This window comes from Callorhinchus milii, unplaced genomic scaffold, assembly GCF_018977255.1.
Source record: "Callorhinchus milii isolate IMCB2004 unplaced genomic scaffold, IMCB_Cmil_1.0 Scaffold15, whole genome shotgun sequence".
NCBI classification, from domain to species: domain Eukaryota; kingdom Metazoa; phylum Chordata; class Chondrichthyes; order Chimaeriformes; family Callorhinchidae; genus Callorhinchus; species Callorhinchus milii.
In genome coordinates, this window is record NW_024704756.1 from 770,064 (window position 1) to 790,438 (window position 20,375).

Below are 20,375 nucleotides of genomic sequence, written 5' to 3' on the forward strand. Positions count from 1 at the left end.
AGGTGACCAAAGGTGCGGTCGAAAAGAAAAGTCTTCAGCAGAGACCTGAAAATGGGAAGGGAGGGAACAAGACGAAGGGAGTGAGGAAGGCAGTTCCAGAGCCTCGCGGCGCAGTGGCTGAAGACACGGCCACCGAGGGTGGAGCGGAGGACTCGGGGGATGAGGAGGAGGCCAGACCCGGAGGAACCTGTGTTTAATAGAAACAATGTGTGTTTAATAGAAACAGCTTCTTCCCACTGCAATAAACAATCCCAGTACTTACACCCATGTTAAGGCTTGGTATCCTCCAGGTTAGAATTGTGTTATTCAATGATCCAGGGGATTGTTGGCCAAGACACCGGGAGAAACCCACTTTTCATTCTGAATAGTGCTGTGGAGCCCTTAATGTCCACTGAACAGACAGACAGGACCTCAATGTAATGTCTCAGCTGAGGACAACACCGGCAACAATGCAAGGCACCCCTCTCACTGCACTGGAGTATCAGTTAATTATGTAAGTTTAAAGTTATATTTAATTAAATGACTTTGCTTTTAGTGTTCCAAAACAATTCAAATTACTCAAACTCATGACGCTGTATAAATTAACTCTGAACATTTTGGACACAAGTAATATCTCAGATGCATTTATAGTACACCTGGACAGGGGTAGCATTAATCCCAGGTCTGTGATCTGCTTTAGTAACACCAGACAAGGGATTTTTCAGGTTAGCATTCTGTGATCTCATTTACTACAACTATTCAGGTCAGTAAATTATGGAAGTTTTAATCTTATTGAAATATAAAAATACTAAGCCACAACAAGAAAACAAATTCTGTTGATAGATTTCCTTCATCCAATCATAAATCATAATGTTACCTTTGTGCAAATTGTAGATGTTGACACTGTAAAGTGAATTGTCTGTATATTTGTGGCAGCCAATTGCGCACAGCAGTGTCCCAAAAACAATCATGGATTGAAGTCACCAATTTATTCATTTTCTTTTCTTGAGGGATTATTATCAGGCGTATGGAGTAAGGCAACCTGCCCAAGGTTTCGCCCTGCTGAACCCAGGTCTCTCGCTTGCAAGGCGAGTGCTCTAACCACTGAGCTACAGGACTTCACATGACAAAGGTAATTCCATGATCCAGAATTACCTGATTATACCGAATGCCTTTCCTCTCCTGTTACACAATGTTGGTCTTTATTTCATCTGCCAAGTGTCAATACTGCAATGGGTCACAGCACATATAAGGGATCTGTGGGCTGTAAGGTTGGAGCTTACCAGACAGGTTCACCCGGTTACATCGTACAGTAATGTGACTGTTGGGAAATAGCCACAGCATTGCCTTTGCTGCTGATGTGATGGTTACTGTTATGAAGATTTCACTTGTAAGTTATTCTAACACTATCACATCACATCCCCAGGGAGTAAACCCTAATCAATGGCTGCTGTCAGTGACTTCAGATAGAAAGCGTGTGAATGGATTGACTCGGATGGCTGTGATGGTCCTCAGGTATAAATTACCACTCAGCACAGGGTGACCATGTGTGTGTCCACTCTCGGGCCCACCGTGGCACTCGGCATTGGCTGTCCAGCAGCAGCCGCACTGAGTGCCCCATTCCCCACTATCACCACAAGCCCCGCCTGACCCAGACCCCGGGGCACAATCTCTCCTCCCGCATCTTCATTCCCATCCTCCCTGCCAATCCCTCCATCATCCCCTCAGGTCTCACACATTCCCCTGGCAACTGTCCCCTCCGCACCAGCCTTCAAAATGTCTACTCCCTCTGCAACAAGGCTCTGACCATCAATGACCTCATCGATGATGAAAATATCGACATCAGTAACACCCCAGACGACAGCTTCCCCCTCACTGAGGCCGCACCACCCAGCTATACCTCCCATCATTCTTCACATCCCAACCACCGTGGCAGTGGTATGACCCTCATCTCCAGGACCTCACTTACTCTATCCCCTTACTGCTCTGGCTCATTCCCCTCATTCGAGCTCCTTACCCTCCTTACCCTCCTTGAGGGAATCTCAAACACTAACTTTCATCTGAAGACCTTCCCACCACAAAGCCTCACATAGGCATTGCCACCATCTCTCCCGACCTCACGTCACGTACTGTAGCCCCACTCCCATCTGCGCCTCCTCTTGGTGACCCCGCCTCCAGTTGTTGACCCTGCCTCCCCTTGGGGTGCCCGCCTCCCGTTGTAGCCCCACCTCCCCTTTCATGGCACAGCCTCCCTTTGGTGACTTTCCCCCACCTTGGTGGTCCCGCCTCCTCTTGGTGGCCCCGCATCCCCATGGTGACCCCGCCTCCCCATGGCGGCCCCGCCTCCCCATGGCGGCCCCGCCTCCCCATGACGGCCCCGCCTCCCCATGGAGGCCCCGCCTCCCCATAGTTGCACCGTCTCCCCATGGTGTCCCCACCTCCCCATGGGGGCCCCGCCTCCCCATGGTGGCCCCACCTCACCATGGTAGCCCCGCCTCCCCATGGTGACCCCACCTCCCCATGATGACCCCACCTCCCCTTGGTGGCCCCGCCTCCCCATGGTGACCCCGCCTCCCCATGGTGACCCCGCCTCCCTATGTTGACCCCGCCTCCCCATGGTGGCCCCGCCTCACGATGGTGGCCCCGCCTCCCCATGGCGGCCCCACCTCCCCATGGTGGCCCCACCTCCCCCTGGTGGCCCCACCCCCTCACAGCCACAACCTGCCCCCAGACTCCCTGCCTGGTACCCAGTGAGGCAGCGCTGCACTGGATTCTCACTGGACCCTCTCTGTGAGACCGCCCTCCCCTGTCACTGGGTGTGTGAGTGGAGCAGTTGGAGACAGGAGATATTTGCACAAAGCTCTCACAGTGCGGGTGGGGCTGAAGCAGCAGCAACAGTCGCTCTGGATATCGCTGTTGACGGTGACTATCAGCAAAGTCTATCTCACTGATCGATTTGTTCCAACAAGTACCCACTGCAGGTAAGGACCAGGACTTCACCATCAGCTGCTTTTGTATGAGGGTCAATTATCCGAGAATTCTCTACATTGAGCACCGACTGATCAGTCTATTGGTGACAGAATAATTTGGTTCAACTCCATCCGAGTCCAGATTTACTGTTAATGTCGCATTTCAGAGCCTCAAGGATTTGGCAAATTGCCTCAACTTTGTTTTCAGTAGTTTTTAAAAGAAACTGACAGAAAACAGACCTTAGAAATGAGGCTGTGTTTAAGGATTTGACAAATTCTGGACACTCTGAAATGTTACGTTACTGGAGTAACCATAAAAGAGCACAGTTGGACACTCGGTGGAGTTTTGAACTCCTCATTATGGGAAAGATGTTGAGCTCCTGGAGGCAGTACAGGAGAGGTTGAGCAGTGATGTTGCCTGGAATGAGAAAATGCACTTGAAGGGAAATAATCCCTCAAGAAAAAAAAACAATAATAAATTGGTAGTTTCAATCCAAGACTGTTCGTGGGAACACTGCTGTGCGCAATTGGCTGCCGCATTTTGCCAAAAAATATACAGTGAATTCACTTTACAGTATATTCTTTGAAGCGCTTTGAGACGTCTCAAAGGCGTGAAAAGCGCTATATCAAATGCAAGGATATTATTATTTATTATTATTTTAAGTGCTAATTGTTATCTGGATGAGCCAAAAATTACTCTTTACGGTACATGATATCAACCTTCTCAACTTCACCCGCAAATCCATCCGCTCCATGGCACATCTACATCAAGATGGAAGCCATCCTCCACGGCTCCTGCCAATGTCTCCTCTCTTCTGGCTCTGACCTCCTGATTCTCTCTGGCCTCTAACCTCTCTGTACCAGTGTGCAGCCTTGGTGTCTGGCTCCCACTCTCGCTTTCCCGACACACTCCTCACTGGTCTCCCTAACTCCCCCATTCACAAGCTGCAACTCATCCAAAACTCCACTGCCCACATTCTCACTCTGTATGCCCATCACCCCAGGCCTCGCCAGCCTCCACTGGCTTCCTATCTCCCAGTGGATCAATTTCAAGGTCCTCACCCTCACTGACAAATCCATCCCCTCGTTGGCATCTCCTTATCTCTGATCTCCTCCTGCCCGAATCCACTGCTCACTCCCTCTGCTCAGCCACCTCAGCCTTGCTGGACTTCCCCCGCCCTCTCCGGTTCCCCATGGTGGGTGAGATGCTACAGATACAGTTGAAGCCGGTTAAGCCGGACGTATCGGGGACGGACATTTTTAAGGACTTAAGAGGTGTCCGAGTTTAATTGGAATTCCATTCTCACCATCACTGCGGACTTTATGATCCCAAACATTGCATTATAATGTAATCCTCAATTACTCCCACCTCCCTATGGTGGCCCCACCTCCCCATGGTGGACCCACCTCCCCATGGTGGCCCCACCTCCCCATGGTGGCCCCACCTCCCTGTGATGGCCATACATACCCATGGTGGCCCCGGCTCCCCGTGGGGGCCCCACCTCCCCATGTTGGCCCCACCTCCCCATGGTGGCCCCACCTCACCATGGTGGCCCCGCCGACCCATGATGTCCCCGCCGACCCATGGTGGCCCCACCTCGCCGTGGTGGCCCCACCGCCCCATGGTGTCTCCACTTCTCCATGGGGGCCCCACCTCCACATGGTGGCACCACCTCCCCATGGTGGCCGCGCCTCCCCATGGTGGCCCCACCTCCCCATGGTGGCCCCACCTCCCTGTGGTGGGCATACCTCCCCATGGTGGCCCCGGCTCCCCGTGGGGGCCCCGCCCCTCATGGAGCAGGCTGGAGCCGATTGAGCGGAGGGAGCGTGCAGGCTGATAAGTGGTTAGGAGGTCACAGGGAGATAGGGTGGGGCGAGACCATTGAGGACTTTGTAGTTGAGGAGCAGGATTTTGAACTGGATCCTCTGAAGGATAGGGAGCTAATGGAGTCGTGCGAGACTGGGGGAGATGGGGTCACGGAGTTTGGTGTGGGAGAGGACACGGGCTGCAGAGGTCTGGATTATCTGCAGTGGAGGGAGGAGTTGGGAAGCCCGACAAGCAGGGCATTTGCGTAGTCGAGCCTGGAGGTGATGAAAGCATGAGCAAGAGTTTCAGTGGCCTGAGGGGTGAGGTGGTGGCGGAGTCGGGTGATGTTACGGAGGTGAGTGAAGGCAGAGTGGGTCATGGATTGGAGGTGGGGGAGAAAAGACAGTTGAGGGTCAAACAAGATACTGAGGTTCCTGACTGGTGAGTTGTAATGTGCAACCATGGAGGTTGATGCTGCCAGAACATGAGGTGCGGAGGCGCTGGCGCGAGCCAATGGGAGGGTCTCAGTCTTGACAGACCGTCTGTCAGGACAGCAGTGGTTCTGGAGTTGAGGGTGGAGGCAGAAAGATAGAGTTGGGTGTCATCCACATACATATGGTAGTTGACCCCATATCTGCAGATGATGTCACGAGGAGGAGCATGTAGATATTAAAGAGGAGACAAGGACAGAGCCCTGGGGGACGCCAGACGTGACAGTGCAGGGGCTGGAGGAGAAACCGGAGCTGGGATGCCACGACTCGTTCCAGAACCTTGGAGAGATGGGGCGGTAGCTGGAGAGTAAGGATGAGTCCAGGGAAGGTTTTTTCAGGATGGGGATGATGACAGCTGTTATTAGAAAGGTTGGAACTGAACCAGTTGACAAGGAGAGGTTGATGACGTTGGACAGGAGAGTGGCCAGAAGGTGGAGCTGGAAAGATTATTTCCAGAGGTCAGGGGTTTTGGAAAACGAGGCCTAGTTTTAAAATCAGAACTGGGAGATCCAGAACTGAGTTCAGGAAAAACTTTTTCACCCGCAGAGCGATGGCAGTGTGGAATTCTTTCCCGCGGTGATTTTTTGCACCGCATGTACACATTCAAAAGGATTTGATGACAGTGACAACAACCTGAGGTTATATAGCACCCATCAAGCAGGAACGGGACTGGGTGCACTTAACAGTGGCGAAGCCTGACACCGAGCCAGGGGAAGCGGGGAGGTGACTGTAAGTGATTCCGAAGAGGAAGGCATTGCGTGATGCGGAAAGGGGGAAGGAGATGGAAGGAGGGAGGGAACGAGGGAGAGAGTTCTAATGTTCTGGGGCACATTGACTGATGGCATGGCTGCCAATGGCATGGGAAGAAGGGGACAAGGAGCCAGCCAAGTGGAGTTGGCTGGTGGTGGCATGGGGAATAAGTAGGTCAAAGAGCTAAGGAGGTGCCAGGGCATGAAGGGACCTGTAAACGAGCGTGAGGATCCTGAAGTTGATGGTGACAGTTTCAAAGTTATGGAAGGAGCGATGGGTAGTTCCTTCCTCCCCCTCCCCCCAGCTCCTCCCCCTCCCCCTCCCAGATGTGCCGGTGGACCGTTAGGCCGGATTTGAGCCAAGTGGGTTCTCAGTCCACACTCTCCCTTGAGCGAGCGGAGGTGCTGGTGAACCAGATTGAGGATCGGGAATAGGAGGCAGTTCGGGAGGTGAGGGGGGCAAAGGCATTGAGTGTGTTGGAGAGGGCGCTGTGGAGAAGAGTAACCGCAGAGGATTGGTTGGTGCGAGAAGTGAGCCAGAGGGGGAGGAGTTCAGAGGATTCCAGGGCAGCAGAGAGGGATTGCGGGGAGATCTTCCACAGGTGGTAGAATGTGGTGGTAGGTTTGGAAGTAGTGGGGAGAGGGATATAGGAGTCGAGGGAGATAAAATGGTGGTCAGAGATGGCCTTGCTGCTGATGGTGACATCTGAGATGCTGAGGCCCCGGGTGATCAACAGGTCGAGTGGGTGGCCGTAGGTGTGGGTAGCAGAGTGGATGTGGAGGGACAGGTTGAGAGAGGAAAGGAGAGAGGAGAGGTCTGAGGAGGTGGAGCAAGAGAGGTTGAACTGGAGGTTGAAGTTGCCTAGGGTGATGAGGCGGTCGGAGCAGAGGCACAGGGAGGCTAGGAGGGTGGAGATGGCAGAGTTGATGGTTGGGGGAGGATTTTGGGGGGCAGTAAATTAGGAGAATTTTTAGAGAGAGGTGGGAGGGATGGCAGAGGGTAATGTGTTCAAAAGAGGGGAATGAGCCTGTGGAGTAGGGGGATAGGGCAAGTGACGCCCTGGAGATAAGGGCCATCCTGCTACCATGGCGGTTGGGGAGTGGGGCATGGTGGTAGGTGTAGTCAGGTGGTGTGGCCTCAGTGAGGGGGAAGGTGTCACCTGGGGTGATCCAGGTTCGTGAGGGCCATAATGTCAAGGTTCTCGTCGAGGATGACAGCATTGATGGCCAGAGTCTTGTTGCAGATGGAGATAAATGATTCTTAGTTTGGGCAAACATGTCATCCTCCTGCTGCTGAGGGGAGTGTTAGGGCTGCACCGTACCCGGTGGAAGATTACCGGCATAAAAATAATCTGACAGCCAACATGGGGCAGAATGTGCAAGTCCTATGTGACCAGCTGTTTTGTCGACTGTTTTCCAGATGTTAACAGTTCAAATTGTCTGTGAGGAGCCTAAACTTCCTGATGGTGTTTAGAGGGTGGGTACTCTAGAGGGATGAGATCCAATGGCCAAAGCATCTTCTCCATCCAAACCTCCAAACCAATGTTGTGTGTGATCTTGTGATGTATGCAGCATCTCCTTTCTCTCCTTTTCGACCACCTTGACACTGAGCTCAGGAGAGTCATTGCTGTGTGTAAGTCACCTGTTCCTTCAGATCACCGACTACTATCCTTTCTCACCCCTATTCCCAGGGCTCCAACAACCCAGGAATTGTGCAGGAAGAGGTCTAGTGTCTTGGTCAGCATGCAGTCTGGCTCATGCAGTCTCGCATCTAAGTCAGATGTTTGTGGGTTCAAGTCCTACATTAGAATTGATATAATTTATGCTAATACTCCATTGCAGTGCTGGGTGTGTTATATTGCTGGAGGCAGTATGTTTACGCTGAGAGGATTAGCTGAGTTCCCATCTGCCTGCTCTTGATATTCTGGCCAATAATCACCCAAATAAAATTAGTCATTCACTTGTTTCAATCTTTGTGGGACCTGGCTGTACGCAAATTGGCTGGCGCATTCACCTACAAAGTACATGGTCACTGCACTTTACAGTCCATCATCTTCCTGGTCTGAGAAGCGGAGCATTAATCTATTACTATAATACCCCAGAGGGGAGTAAGACTTTCATAACATGTCTCCAAGTGTTGTGTGGAATCAGGCTACAGTTGGGAAGATGCTGAGCTGCTGCTTGTGTGTTACTGAGCTCTCTGTCCTCTATCACTGATTCAAACAAGTTGGGGCTGTGTGTCAGCCTCACTAACACGTGATTACTCACAAGGACCCTGAGCTGAAAGGAATGTATTCTGTGCAAATCTCTCCCAATGCAGTAAATGTGCTTCCAAATCATTTACTGGTTGTTACACAGAAACCTCACTGCTTGACTCTCGCTGCTCTCCTGTCTCCTTCGTCTCCTGAAGGTGCTGACTCACACTGCAGGACGGTTACATTGACAATAACATCAAGCCAACGTTCTTCACATCTGGTCGTAAACAGTGAGTGTTAGCGATCGAGAAAAACAGCTAAAACCACACAGCTTATCATCGGGAGCACTGGACCTTGGGACATCCTCCTGATGCGAAAGGCGCTATACAAATGTAATTTGTTGTTGTTCTTGTTGTTTCCTGCTACTGGTTCAGCTCGGACCAGCCTCCCGTTAGAGCTCTGGCTTACAGCGATTTTTACAGCAGCAGCAGCCGATTTGGACACGGCAATGTCCCACAAACAGTCGTGAATTGGGTGACCAAATTATTACTATTTATTTATTAACCCCGGAAAAATGAACCGCCAATCGACTAACAACTGGGTTCGTATTTACTCCCGGGTAATCAGAGGCACGTGGAGTAAGAAAACTTGCCCAACATTTCACCGTGCCCAGGAATCGAACTCAGGTCCTCTTGCTTGCTCTAACCACTAAGTTATAGCACTCCACGTTATCAAGTCAACATTATCTCAGCATTTCAGCCCTCTCCCCTGTTCTGTCCAGCGCCTTGGGACATTCTCACGATGTGAAAGGCACTATATAAATGCAACTTGTTGTTCTTGTTATGTTGTTGGGATCTGACTCCTTTAATCCCATCGAGCAATATGTTACGAGGAAAGCATTGAATGGCTCTGCCTCACAGAGAGAATGTTTACCTGGAATTTGATGACATTCACAATGATACCAGGACTGAAAGGATTAAATCACGAGGACAGGTTGGAAATCCGTTAATATGGTCCTGTGTGTCTAGAGAGGGATTTGTGTGTGTGGGGGGGGGGTGTGGAGGGTGGGTGGAGTGGGAGGGCTTGGAGGAGGAGAACGTTTGTGCAGGATTCTGTCCATATGCTCCCAGTGTCACATACTCTAAAGCTCTATAGACTCACACACTGTAAAACTAACCAACATAAACTCCTGTTGTGGAGTTAACCCAAAGCCAAACAAACGGTGGAAAAATGATACACTTGTTGTGTTGTACGTTAACCAGCAAGTGCATGTTTATCAGTGGGAGATAGAGGACATCAGGACACTGGTTCTCAGCCAAAGCCAAATCAGTTGTTCTCTAATACATAGCCAGTGAGCTTGACCATTGTGCATATAACCTTTCTTCATAATCAGTAAACAAATAATGTTAAGCAATCATTACCTTGTGATGATCATTGACACAGAGTACATGACAACATAAGAAAATAAGAAATGCTCAAGGAAAAAAGACCAAGGTCCATCTAGTTTGCCTTTCAGCTTCCTGGCAGTCGCATGTGCACAAGTCCCAAACTACCTATGTACTATATCCCATGATGTTATTTCCTAAAAAAACTATCTAATCTGTGTCTGAGGGAATCAGCACTTCCTGCTTCAACCGTCTCCTTAGGTTTATTATTCATTCACTGAAATACCGTTTCTGTAGATTTGTTCTGAATTTCCCCCCTTCAATCGCAGGCCGTGTCCTCTTGTTGAAACAGCTTGTCATAGAATCATAGAATTATACAGACCATTGTGTCTGTGCCGGCTCTTTGAAAAGAGATTGAAAAGAACATAAGAACATAAGAATTAGGAGCAAGAGTAGGCCGTTCGGCCCCTCTAGCCTGCCCCGCCATTCAATAAGATCATGGCTGATCTATTCTAACTCCACCTACCCGTCTTATCCCCATATCCCTTAATCCCTTTAGCCACAAGAAATCTATCACAAGAAAAGAGTTATCCAAGTCAATCCCACTCCCCCGCTATCTCCCCATTGCCCTGCAAACTTGTCCTCTCCAAATAATTATCTACTTTTCTCTCGAAAGTTGTTATCGAATTGGCTTCCACCAGCGTATCAGTCAATGCATTCCAGATCCAAACAACTCGCAATGCAAAAAAATTTCTCCTCACCTCCCCTCTGTTTCTTTTAACAACTATTTTAAAATTGTAGTCCTCAGGTTAACGACCCACCCGCAGTGGAGATAGTTTCTCCTTGTTCATCCTATCAAATCTCCTCATAATTTGTCAAACCTTCTATAAAAGTCTCCTCTTAACCTTCTCTGCTCCAAGGAGAATAATCCCAGCTTCTCTAGTCTTTTCTGATAACTCAAGTCCCTCATTCCTGGTACCATCCTGGGAAATCTCCTTTGCGCCCTCTCCAATGCCCTGACATCTTTCCTAAAGTGCGGTGCCCAGAACTGAACACAGTCTCGAGCTGAGGCCTAACCAGTGTTTTATATCAAGGTTCCTCATAACTTCCTGACCTTTGTACTCTATGCCCCTATTTATAAAGCCCAGTATCCCATATGCTTCTTTAACAGCTTTATCTACCTGTCCGGCCACCTTCAAAGATTTACTATATGAACCCCAGGTCTCTCTGTTCCTTCACCCCCTTTAAGTTTGTATCATCAGCTTATATTGCCTCTCCTCATTCTTCCTCCCAAAATGTCTCCCAGCCAGTTCTGTATCCGCTGCCACTGTCCCTTTAACGCGGATTTCTATTTTGCTGACAATCTCGTATGTGGCACTTTATCAAACGCCTTTTGAAAATGCTATAATATAAACTACATCAACTGCACTACCTTCATCCGCCCTCTCCGTTATATCATCCAAAAATTCCATCAGGTTTGTTAGACATGATTTACAAATCCATGTTGGCTGTCCTTCATTAACCCATATTTTTCTAAGTGAAGATTTATTTTGTCCCGGATGATAGTCTCAAACAGTTTCCCCACTACTGACATTATGCTGACTGGCCTGTAGTTCCCGAGTTTATCCTTCTGCCCCTTCATGATCTAGGGGTGCCCAACCCCAACCCCAACCCGCATGAATTGGAAAATAATCATAACATGAAAGAAGTTTAATTTGCCTATTCCGAACCTGCCGGCTGGCTTGCTGACACACACATTTCCGAGAGGACACGGGCTGCAGAGTTCTGGATTATCTGCAGCCTGAGGAGGGAGGGGTTGGGAAGGCCGACAAGCGGGGAGTTTGCATAGTCAGCCTGGAGGTGCAAATCCAAACTTGCAATTCAGCAGTGGGTTTTTACTGAGTATGTTCCTCAGTCAAAAATTGTACGATAGCATCTTTTAAAGTTGCTCATGTCCTTGCTAAATGGAACAAACCTTTCGACGACAGAGAACTGGAGAAGGAGGCGATGCTGTCTGCTGCAGACTCTCTTTTTGAAGGTTTTAGCAATAAGATGGAAATCATGTTGTTGATATATGAGTTGCAAATGTGACATAACACTGTAATAGGAGTAGAGTCTATTTCACAAAATATATGATTTCAGTTGATGAGTGACCTTCAAACACGTGACTACTTTCCATTACAATTTGATGAGACCACAGACGTGTCAGACACTGCCCAACTAGTGGTATTAGTTAGGATCAAAACACAAAATACTGCAGATGCTGGAATCTGAAACTAAAACAGAGAGAGCTGGGAAAACTCAGCAGGTTAGGCAGCACCTATGGAGAAAGGAAAGTGAGTCAACGTTTCGGGTCCACGACCCTTCTTCAGAACGTTCTGACGAACGTTTGCAGCACAGACTTTTCAAAGCTCTTCCAGAAGACGTTGATGCTGAGTATACAGACCTGATAGTGCATCCCGAAGTTCGGAGGTTGAGTACAGGGAAAGTTCTTGCAAGATTCCTAGATCTCAAGCCAGAGATTCAGGTGTTCTTGGAGTCCAGAAAAGAAAAATACGAACAACTGAATGACCGGTCTTGGTTGCTTGACTTGGCATTTCTCACAGATTTAACTCTGAAACTAAACATGTTAAATCTGGAACTTCAGACGAAAGCCAAACAAATTGCTGAAGTGGTCAGCTTAGTAAGCGCATTCAAAAGTAAACTGAACTTATGGATGTCTCACTTGATGAAGAAGTCTCTTCTACACTTCCCACGTCTGAAGAAAGTAATTGTTGAAACTGCTGATGAAAACGCTTCTGATCCTCAGTTTTTTGTGGGACATCTTGAGAAGCTACAACAAGAATTCAGTCGGACAGTTCAAGAATTTAATACAATTGCACCAATTGTGAAATTGATTGCAAACCCATTCAGTACAGTTGATGCCTCTGAGAGACATTGTTTCAAGCTGACATCAGAAAACTGGATGTTAGAATAATAAACATTGAAAGTGACATTATTCTACAGTCCCATGCAAAAGATGAAACTTCTGGAAACTTGTTGACAAAAATAAGTAACCTCTTCTAAGAAGTGCAGCATTGAGGATAAATTGATGCTATGGATCAATGTACCTCTGCGAGTCACTGTTGGCCAATATGAAGTATATTAAGTCAAAGATCCAGACTTACAGATTCACATCTAAATGATTGTCTGCGAGCTGCAAGCTCATCATACAATCCAGATTTCAACATGTTGGTGGAAGAAATGCAGTGCCAGGTGTCACATTAATAGTAACTAAACTGACTTTCTGTTTGATGTTAAAGGTTATACACATACATGGTATATAATATGCATGTAAATAATGTCCCTATTTTTTAAATTGGGAATTTTATTCCCTTTTGTTCTGTACTACTCCATTTGGTTCATACACATAAATTCATAGAGTGCCCGCTGTGTATTCAAAACTTCTCCCAGGAGCCCTACACCCAAAAAAGGTTGTGCGTTGGGCGTATACACAATGATCTACATTGTGTAGCTCCTTTAGAATCTTAAAGACAGCAATCATGTCGCCTCTCAATCTTCTCTTTTCCGGCATGAACATGCTCAATTTACTTAGTCCGTCCTCATAGTCCAGACCCTCCATTTTTTGATTACTCTCCTCTGTATCCTCTCGATTTTTCCTTTTTGTACTGTACACAGTCTCTAAGTATGGTCTCACCAATGATTTATACAGTGGCAGGAATACCCCACTATTTTGGTTTGCTGTTGATCCTTTGATATATCCCAGCATCTGGTTTGCTTTACTCTCTGCCACAGAGTATTGTTGCGGGAGCTTCAATTTATTGTCAATCAGGGCCCCCAGTTCCTTTTCATTTTCCAGACATATTATTTTCCTTCTGTTCAAATAATAATCTCTTCCTGGATTTTTGTCCCCATGGACAGACTTGTCTGGCAGCTATGAGCTAGCGTGGTGTTTGATTCTGTCTGATCCTGTTTAATAACAATAATAATACTAATCCTTGCATCTGATACAGCACTTTTCACGTCGGGAGGACATCCCAAAGCGCTTCACAGAATATACTGTAAAGTGAATTGACTATATTTGTGGGCGAACCGGCAGCCAATTGCTCACAGCAATGTCCGACAAACAGTTGTGGATTGAAAATGACCAATTTATTATTGTTTTTTTTTGGAGGGATTATTATTAGACTCTGTGTGGAGTAAGGAAACTTGCCCAAGGTTTGGCCCTCTGCCTGGAATTGAACTCAGTTCTCTCGCTTGCAAAGCGAGTGCTCTAACCACTGAGCTACAGGACTCCACGATCAGTGATGAGAATAAGTAAATTCCTACATCCATCACCTCCTGCTTCGATTTTTCCAACACCCTTCCTGCCGGTCTCCTCAGCTCCACCACCCATAACATCCAACTGATTCATAACTCTGTGGCTGTAACAAACTGCACCCACATCACCCCATCCTCGTCAGGCTGCACGAACAGATCAATTTCACGATCCTCACACTAACTTACAAATCAATTCATGCTCTAACAGCTCTCCTCCTCTCCAACCTGCTTCCACTCCACTCCCCACCCCACTGCTCGGATGGCTCCAGCCGCACGTTTGTCCCTCGTTCCCTCTGCTCCCCCATCAGTGGCTGTGCCTTCAGCCAATCTCGCCCGAATATCTGGAACTATCTTCCTCAATCCCTCCACATCCCCACTTTCAAATCCCGCCTAAAGGCCTTCCTTTTTCCACATGCTTATGGTCACCTCTCCCCTCGCTTTCCCTCTGCAGATTCTGCCACTGTCAATTGCTGCAGGAGGCTACCCCGTATAAAGGGGCTATATAAATGTTGTTGTACGTTGCTGTTCTACACGTTCCTTGTCCCCTCGGCTTAACCATTTGGGCTGAGCTTTCAGTAAACCCTGAAACTCCTGAAATCTCTGCCTCAATCCCTCAGTCGTGCCCCCTCATTGCCCATCTTCAGATCAAACCTGAAGAACTTCCTTTTTGACCTCCTCCCTATTTCCAGCTCAGGGTTTGACTCCTCGTGAAAGGCAATGTTTTACTGTATATTTGACTTATATTAAGAAGAGGGCTTCCCTATCGGGCCAGCTGACATTAGTTTGTCAGCGAGTCTAAACTGTGCAATGAGATCCCCAGCCCACCCCTCTCCTGTACAGTCACACAGCTTCTAATTTAACTCTGGACAGAAGCTTTATCAACAGAGTAATGGGGTGAGGCTTGAAGATTTGTACAATTTCCAATGTTTATTTTCCTTTCAGATATAAAATGCCTTCATTTCCAGACTCCAAATGTTTCAGCAAGGAAGAGCAATTCAAACATGTGGAGAAGACAAAGTCACACATCTGATACAGAAAAAGTTACAGGACTTAGAGTCTGTAGAGCTTAACATTGCAGTAACGGGTGTCAGGAGCAGGAAAATCCACCTTTATCAATGCTATGAGAGGTCTTCGGAGCAATGATGAAGGAGCAGCTCCAACTGGTAACATAGAAACCACACTGGAGGGAACCGGATATTCACATCCCACTGTGAAAGGTGTTTATTTCTGGGATTTGCCTGGAATTGGAACTTCAACATTCAAAGCTGATCAATATGTGAAAAAGATGCAGTTTAAAAGATATGATTTCTTCATCATTATCTCACACACGAGATTCACTGAGAATGATACGTTGCTCGCCAAGGAGATTAAACGTCTGGGCAAGAACTTCTACTCTGTTCGATCAAAAGTTGACGATGATCTAAATGGGCTTGGAGAGGAGGGTATTGATTATAACAAAGAAGCAGAGCTGGAAGGATCAGGAAGGATTGTGTCAGTAACTTGGAAAAGGCAGGGATTCAATCCCCATCTGTTTTTCTGATCTCAAGCTTCCATCTGGATCAGTTTGATTTTCCTGTATTAAAGAGAACTTTTGGAAATGATCTTCCAGATAAAAAGAAAGATGTTTTCCTCCTGTCATTTCCAAACAGATCCGTGGATCCTGTGAAGCAGGAAATGAACCCCTCTCCACTTCCATTATTTAGGTTGGTTTTAGATTTTAAGCAGAAGAAAAATTAAATTGGAGTTTAGGTCTGGCTCCAAAGAAAGTGATGTCCAGTTGGCCTCTGGAATCCAATATTCACTGACTTAATACACTTTCATATCACTTTTAAAAAAGGAATACTTAGTCCAAACTGCTGTGAAAAGGTGTGAAAATTATAAAGTAATTTACAGAGCAGAATGAAGCCAATCAGCCCATCACGTCTGCCCCAGATCTCAAGCATCTGTCCTTTCAATCCCACTGCCTCGCCCTCTCCCCATTCCCCTTCAAGCATTTATCTTTCAAACCCCTAATGGACTCTGCCTCCAACAGCCGACTGGTGACATTCTAGTCACAACAACACTCTGTGTTAAAACATTTCTCCTAAGCTCTCCTTTCATTCTTCTTGAGACAATCTTATATATATGCCATCCAGTCACTGACTCCCCAACCAGTGGAAATAGCTTCTCCCTATTTACACTAACTGTCAAACATCTCATAATTTTATACATCTCTATCAGGTCCTTCTCAATCTTCTCTGCTTCAATTGAGAGGATGAGCCACAGTGTTACACCAATGAGCTCTGCAGAAGCTGTTTAGTATTGAAGGAAAACGACTCAGATACCAGGAAGTGTCTCTTTACTCAGTGGGTAATAAACAACTGGAAGAGGTTGCCAGGAAAGGTGGTTGCGGTCAGGACCTCTGTCACGACCTCTCAAGATCCACCAAGCATTTATCACATCCAAGCTTGACGACACCTACACTCTGTTTGCCTTCTTCCCCAGCACTTCCCAAAACCAGCTGCAAACTAAATGGTACAATTTTAAAGGGGTCCAGGAACAGACAGACCTGGGGCTTCACATACATACATTTTGAAGGTGGCAGGACAAGCTGACAAGCTGTTAAAAAGTCTTTGGCTTTTTAAATAGAGACATAGAATATGAAAGAAGGAAGTTATGTTCAACCTTTGCAAATCGCTGGTTAGGCCTCAGCTGGAGGCTTCTGTCTGTTTCTGACCACTGTACTTAGGAAGGATGTCAGGGCCTTGGAAAGGGTGCAGAATTATACCAGGGATGTACTGTAATTATGTGCAAAGTCTAGAGAGGCTGTGATTATTTTCCATAGAGCAGAGAAGGTTGAGGCGAGATTTAATAGGGCGTTCAAAATTCTGATGGGTTTTGATCGAGCAGATGGGGAGGAAATGTTTCCTCTAGTGGGTGGGTCGGTAACCAGAGGACACAAATTTAAGATATTTGGCAAAAGAACCAGAGGGGAGACAAAGAGAATTTTCTTTTACCCGAAGAGTTGTTATGGTCTGCAATGCACTGCCTGGAAGGATGATAGAAGCAGGTGCAACACTTTCAAAAGGGGAGTTGACAGGTATTTAAAAAGGGAAAACTTTGCAGGGTTATGGTGTGAGCTCTTTCAAAGGAAAGGCACGAGGGGCTAAATGGCCTCCTTCTGTGCTGGATGATTCCATGATTCTAAACTATCCAGCGCTCTGAAACCCGTGTCATTTCCCTAACCAGGCTCCTCATGCCGAGCATCACCCTCCTCGCTCAGCTGCATTGGCTCCACAACCCCCAGCGGATAAAATTCAAAATCCCTGTTCTCACCATGAAATCCCTCCATGGTCTTGCCTCATTCAAGGTCCATCTAGATTTACTACTTTGACCAAACCTTTCCTACTCCATTGCCCTTAGGTCCCCCCCAGCTCAGGTGCAGCCAATACTGCTAAGCTCTTTAGTGTGACCTCACTGTGTGAAAGGTGCTATCTGATTATGAATTTGTATTGTATTTTGTTGTCTGTAAACCACACTGCCGGTACTCTCTGTAATTTAAATATGAGGCCAAATATCAATATTAGAGGTAGAATGGTTAGATGTCAGATCCCAATCCCGACCCTCAGCTCGGGTCCAAATTCCTGACTCTCCAGCACCTTGGGACGTCCTCCCAAAGTGAAAGGCGCTATACAATTGTAATTTGTATTGTATTATATCAGGAAAATATTTCTTCACATAGAGGGTTGTGATAATGTGGAATGCATTGGCCCAAAGGCCATAGAGATGGAGCCAATTGGGATGTTTAAAAGGGAGATAGAGAGAAAGATACACTGTCATGAAACTTTGTATTTACTATTTAATTATTAATGAAATAGTGTGTGCACAGTTTGGATGTTAAACAAGTCTTTCTTGATTGTAGTTCCAGTCAATGATTGTGCAAAGGACAACAACCCACAATTGCAACATACAATAATTGTAGCAACGAGGTTTCAGAGAATAAGTAGTGATCAGTTACCTTCTCTTCAGGAAAGAACATCATAGACAATTTGGGGAAGAGCAGGAGAGTAGGATTTGAGGAGACAGCTACAAAGCATCAGCACAGACACAATGGGCTCAATGACATCCTTCTGTGCTGCAAACATTATAATATAGCTCCTTGGGGGAGAGGTAAGCGAGGTCTCCTTGGAGCTCCAAGGTGACAAGCCTGACCGTACCTGGTAGTCTCTTGTCCGGTTCCTGAGCCAGGCAGGTCCGCAGTATTCCAGGGCACAACCCACTTGGCTCATCAGCAGGACCTGGAAGGGCAGAGCCTTCCATTGTCCACTGGGGCAGGAAGTCATTCCACTCAGCTCTTGTTCATCGTACAAACCAAACCCACAGGGGTAGGGTGTTCCTCGCTGGACAAGCAGCGGGAAAGCTTGCCAGACTGCAATACCAATACCAAGTTATGCAGTTTTATTTGGTTAGACTCCACCAGTTACCCCAACGCACACTCTGGGATCCACAAGCCTTGGCTTTTGCTCACCTGTGCCTATGGAATTATGTAAACAGGATGTGTCCCTCCAGGGAGAGAGTGCACATTCCATTCCAACAATCTAACTCTGGGATTTCCATGTGTTGGTGGGATGTGTGGAATTCTCAGCTTGGATACTGTTAAGTTTGGTGATGGGTTTCCTCATGTGTCAGACGGAGTCCTGTAGCTCAGTGGTTAGACCACTCGCTTTGCAAGCGAGAGACCTGAGTTGAATTCCAGGCAGAGCCAAACCTTGGGCAAGTTTCATTACTCCACACACCTAATAATAATAATCCCTCCAAAACCAAAAACAATAATCAATTGGTCATTTTCAATCTACGACTGTTTGTGGGACATTGCTGTGCGCAATTGGCTGCCGCGTTTGCCCACAAATGTACAGTGAATTCACTTTACACTGTGTTCTGTGAAGCGCTGTGGGACGTCCTCCCGACATGGAAAGCGCTATATCAAATGCAAAGATTATTATTATTATTATAGATACCTGGCTAACCAAAAAAATAGTATCCCAGAGATACAGAGCCACAGTCTGAGGCCGGCACTGAAGGGAATCCCGCTCTATTACAGGACGCTGGAGACTGTCTGTGGTAAATAAAGATCTGCACACACACAGATGTTGAGTCTCTGTTCTACATTTCTCAACGAAGCCAAAATGTTCTCTCAACCGAGGATCTCCACTTGCCGTGGTGCCCAGGGCACAGAGGCTGGTTCTCTCACCACTTCCATAGCTGGACACATCAGTACAGAGCAGTGATGGGATCTGTTATCCTGGCTCTGAGGACCTAATATCACTCTGGACAGAAGCTTTATCAATGGGGGCAATGGGTTTAGGCTTCAAATTGTGTATAATGTACAATATTTCTTTCCTTTCAGAGAGAAAATGGCTTCACCTTCTCAGTCAAATCCTTCAAACAGGAAGAACTAAAGCAGCTTCAGGCTGCTTTTCAAACAGGAGGAGTTGAAGGTGTCACACCCCTGATCCAGAAGAAGTTACAGGATCTGGAGTCTGTAGAGCTTAGCATTGCAATCACAAGGGAATCAGGAGCAGGGAAATCTACCGTTTTCAACGCCCTGAGAGGCCTTCAGAGAAATGATGAGGGAGCAGCTCCAACTGGTAACGTCAAAACCACACTGGAGTAAACCGGATATTTACATCCCGATCTGAAAGGTGTTTATTTCTGGGATTTGCCTGGAATTGGAACTTCAACGTTCAAAGCCAAACAATATCTGAAGAAGATAAAGTTTAAAAGATATGATTTCTTCATCATCATCTCACACACGAGATTCACTGAGAATGATACGTTGCTCGCCAAGGAGATTAAACGACTGGGCAAGAACTTCTACTTTGTTCGATCAAAAGTTGACAATGATCTAAATGGGCTTGGAGAGGAGGGTATTGATTATGATGAAGAAGCAGAGCTGGAAAAGATCAGGAAGGATTGTGTCAGTAACTTGGAAAAGGCAGGGATTCAATTCCCATCTGTTTTTCTCATCTCAAGCCTCAAACTGGATCAGTTTGATTTTCTTATATTAAGGGAAACTCTTGCAAATGATCTCCCAGATATAAAGAAAGATGTTTTCATCCTGTCATTCCCAAACACAACTGTGGAAATTGTGGAGCAGAAAAGGGGATTTTAAAGAAAAGAGTCTGGATGATGGCTGTAGCTTCCGCTTCTGTCAGAGCTGTGCCAGTTCCGGGGTTGTCCTTTGATTGTGATATCGCTTTGTTAGTTTCAGCAATAATATATTTCCAACACTGCTTGTGTCTGGATGATGCCTCTCTTGAAAGATTGGCCAGGAGAGTTAGTAAACCTGGAGAGGATCTGAAAGCTGTAATACAAACCCCCCTCGTGGGTGAGATAAACAGTGATCTAGTTACTAGGTCAATGCTCGGAACTGGTGCCATTGCCATCTCCGCACTAGAGCTGGCCCTCGATTTTGTACCAGTTGTGGCTTCTCTCTTTAGA

At 46.9% G+C, this 20,375-nt stretch overlaps 1 pseudogene; it reads left to right on the forward strand.

Moving 5' to 3' along the window:
* The first annotated feature begins 1,211 nt into the window (after positions 1 to 1,211).
* LOC121850211 lies at positions 1,212 to 20,046 on the forward strand (annotated as a pseudogene).
* The last annotated feature ends 329 nt before the right edge of the window (positions 20,047 to 20,375 follow it).